This window comes from Salvelinus sp. IW2-2015, linkage group LG28 (genome assembly GCF_002910315.2).
Source record: "Salvelinus sp. IW2-2015 linkage group LG28, ASM291031v2, whole genome shotgun sequence".
In the NCBI taxonomy this organism is placed as follows: Eukaryota; Metazoa; Chordata; class Actinopteri; order Salmoniformes; family Salmonidae; genus Salvelinus; species Salvelinus sp. IW2-2015.
In genome coordinates, this window is record NC_036868.1 from 4,905,348 (window position 1) to 4,909,681 (window position 4,334).

Here is a 4,334-nt window from a genome sequence, read left to right on the forward strand (position 1 = left end):
ACCGGTTCTCCCTCTTCAGCTCTTGAGCTTTGTATAAGAACATAAACAATATCAAGGATCTCATCAGAGAAAACCATTTCAGATTATCCGTTTGTATCATGTAAATCTCTGAGGATTCACAACGTCCCTCAAATATATTTTGAACGTTTTGTTTTCTATTATAGACTTGCTGGGAAAGATTTGTCAGATAAAAGATGAGACTATTGTTCAACATAATTTACAGGATGCATGTCTACTATATGCTTGAGGATGTTGTATAATCTACTCAGATTATACGGTGTCAACTTTACCACCATCTTGAATTTACTGCCTGTTCTCCCAAAGAAAATATGTGTAAATGTGTAAAAACTTCCTTTGCAACTATTTACCATAGAATAATTTGCTAAAATCGAGAGTGAATKGTATAACATTGATCTTTCAGTATTTCTATCAACACAGTGGAATARACAGAATACAGGCCGCCCAGATGTAGCAAGCAGGGTTGGAGTCGATTCMATTTCAGTTAAATCAATTCAGGAAGATAACTGAAATTTCAATTTTCCTCATTGCTTCTTTATGAGAAACATTTGGAATTGGAATTTCAATTTACTTCTTGAATTGACTGAATGAAAAGGAACCCTGGTCGCAAGTGCTAWTGTCCACCGAATAACCCATTCTGTAGCAGCTCAACCTCCGTCYGTTATATTTACTAGCAGTGAAACCCCTTTACCCTTTAATGAGTTAAACTAACCATCTTATATTAGACAATGCACTTGAGTTGAGGTAGCCAAGGTGCCACAAAATGCCTTTCAGATCTACTTTGATATGAGTGTGATTGATTCACACTCCCTTTTTACCAAAATGCTCTTATTTGATATTGTACAATTCTGAACACTACTGTTATTTATCCTACACTTTGTCACATGTACTACTAGCATTCTCCTGTTACTCTCCACACCAATTATGTTTAGAAAGACTTCATTGCTTGCGGGTTGTATTTTTGTGGATAGAARAATATCATAATAGTAGCTTTACTTTAAAGAATTCTGTGACACAATGACAATGGTGTACATTCTGGGTTTTAAAAGTGYAAAAGTATTCTATCACATTGTTTTTTGTATACGAATATAACCTCGTCCCCAGGTTCAAGTGCTACGACAGAGCGAGAGCCAGCAAGTGGACGAGATGAATATGGATGTATTTCCATGATATGATTTAGAATTTTTAAATGTACTGCTTAATTGATCWTTTCACGGTGTTCTGTCACAAAACCTGACCAATTGAGTCAGACTCCAAATATGGGCTAGACACATCCTGGTACAGTTTTATAGCAGCAATTGGGTCAATACAGCTTAGGAGACTTATCTGAGAAATGAGGAGGTTTGTGTGTGTTAGGGGGGGAACAGGCTAATAGGCTTATTTATAATTGGTGGTCAAGTTTTTGGAGTCAAATGTAGCCAAAATTATCCTTTAAGATGTCTAGGTCAGGACCACTTGTAGTGTGTGTTCACTTACATTTTAACTTCTTCATTTTGTTGTATTTAGGGTGTTTTATGTTTAAAGAATATTGCATTGCACTCAACTAATTCTGTTTAATTTGTATGAAGAACAGCTTTGTTACTGTAGCATTTCTGCACATGAGTTCTGTTATGTTAAATGGATACTTCGGGATTTTGGCAATGAGGCCCTTCATCTACTTCCCCAGAGTCAGATAAACTCGGGAATAGCATTTTTATGTCTCGGCGTGCAGTTTGAAGGATGTTGCTATCTAGCGCTAGCGCAATTCTTAACTAGCTTTAACGCCATGCATGCTAGCAGATACCATAGACATCCAGCMATWGCGCTAACGCTAGTTAGCATTGCCAAAATCCCGAAATATCCATTTAAGTTCTTGTTCAGATGTTTACATACTGTACATTTATTTGTAACACCACATACTTTAAATAAAAAAAACACATTTAGCTTGTTCTGGTAGCAGGTATTCTTGGTTATGTGCTTTGAGTGAATGGAATCAAATTAAATCAAATTTTACCTGTCACTTGCCGAATGCAACAGGTGTAGACTTTACTGTGAAATGCTTACTTACGAGCCATTTCCCAACAATGCAGAGTTWAAAAAAKMATATTAAATTGCTAAATTGCAAGGGTACCAGGTATAATATGTAGGTAGGGGTGAAAGTGACTAGGCAATCAGGATAGATAATAAACAGAATAGCAGGGGGAGTATATGGGCCTCCTTTCAGACCCTGGGGATGGTACCAGAAATAATTGTAAAGTAAAAAATATGTGTTAAAGATTCTGCAGTCAGAGGAACAGAAAGCTGCAGCAAGAAAGGATCAAGCACATCATCAATCAATTTGTTATACATCAATCTTGTGCAAGGCGTCTTGCACATCACAAGTAGAAAGTTGTTGAAATTCAAACAAAGAACTGCAGAGGGAAAGGAAGATCAGATGTTTCAATGCAGTACTCTCTACTATCATCAATAGAGTGGAGTGGCGCAATATACAGTGGGACTACAGATAATGTACAGTTAGACTATATTATTCAGACGTTATGGTAACATAGATGTTTTAATACATGCTTTATGAAAACCACAATGTCACCACTCTAATAAGTAAACTATTTTCTGTTTATCCCTGAGAAATAACCACATTGAAAACTCAGTACACAGACATACCGCAATCCTCTGCCCCTCTACAGTCAATCATTTGAAGAGCAGACCTAACACACTCCGGACCTCTTGACACGAACAGGCTCCCCCAGACCCAGACGGGCTGGCGGGACTTCAACATCTGCTGTGTGTGGTCTAATCCGAGCTTCTAGTTCTGTGTCCCTGGACCACGCATGGTCTGGCACGGGGACCCGCAGGGGCAGGTGGGCAGCTGCCTCCCACGGCAACAGTTCAACACCAAACCTAATCAATTAATGTGCCTCTCCACCAACTACCTCGGCCATCTGTCCGGACCTGAACTACACACCACACAGGAACACAGCAGCGCTACGATGTTCACTCCGGTGCACACAGAACGACAGAACTCACCATCAGAGGGTAGATCCCATGTTGTTATCTAACTAGAGATGATGAAGACAATGCTGGTACAAAGGAGTGGTGTGTTTACTGCCTCTTGGTTTCAATCTACTGAGTGAAATATTGAGGGTGGAAGTTGGGAGTAGGGAGCTGAAAWACTGTTTTACAGCCACAAGAGGGCATCCTTAGTTTGGATTTCGTTATGTAACCACTGCATCTAACAATGTGCCCAATTGCTCACATGGTCCATTAACTTTGTGACTGTATAACGTTCCCTGTTTACTTTCTGTTTTTCACTAAAATCCCGCTCACAGAATATCTCTCCCTTTTATTCTTTCATCCATGTGCAGAATATCCTCCAACCAAAACCTTCACACCATTCACAGCAGAACAGCAGGAGTGAGCAGAGAGCTGAGAGCTGGAACTGAGGGACTTCATATCCCCAGGTGAGCTGTGGGAGCCTCTGGACAGCCTACCATTACAACCCTCCCTGGTTTGGCCTGAGTTCAAGCAGCCAGAGGTACAACTTGGCCATTGACTGTCATAGACTCTGACAAGCACATGTGCGGGGGGGGGGGGGGGGGGGGGGGGACATTGATCAAAGCGGAGCATTTTATCTCCATTACGGAGCCCCTCACTACATTTTGTATTCTGCCAATCTGTTGAACCAGCCGGATTAGAAAACCTGGGTGGGCAGAGATGGAGGCAGTGTTCGGTCTTAAGGAACAAATAGCTGCGACAGAATGATACCTACTTAACAATACTAAACACATACTAAACAATACTAAACACATACTGAACACACACTAAACTATAATAAACACATACTAAACAACATGAAACACATACTAAACGACACTAAACAATACTAMATATTAAACAACACTAAACACATACTAAACAACACCTAAAAACATTCTAAACAATAACTACAACAACACTAAACACATACTAAACAACACTAAACAAATACTAAATATTAAACAACACTAAAACGCATACTAAACAACACTAAAAACATTCTAACAACTACTAAACAAACACTAACACAATACTAACACCACTAACAAACATACTACAAACTCAATCAACACAAAATTCTAAACAATACTAAACAACACTAAACAATTTTAAACAACATCAAACACATACTAAACAAATACTAACATTCCATACAACCAAACCATACTAAACAATACTAAACTAACATACTAAACCATAACTAAACAATCTCAACACTACTAACAACACTAAACACATACTACCACTAAACACATACTACAACATACTAAAAAACATACTAAACTCATACTCAACACATACAA

The 4,334-nt window shown here is 38.7% G+C and overlaps 1 pseudogene; it reads left to right on the forward strand.

Annotated features, from left to right (window-relative positions):
* LOC111954069 (probable E3 ubiquitin-protein ligase RNF144A-A) overlaps positions 1-1,953 on the forward strand; it is a 43,101-nt pseudogene extending 41,148 nt beyond the window's left edge.
* The last annotated feature ends 2,381 nt before the right edge of the window (positions 1,954-4,334 follow it).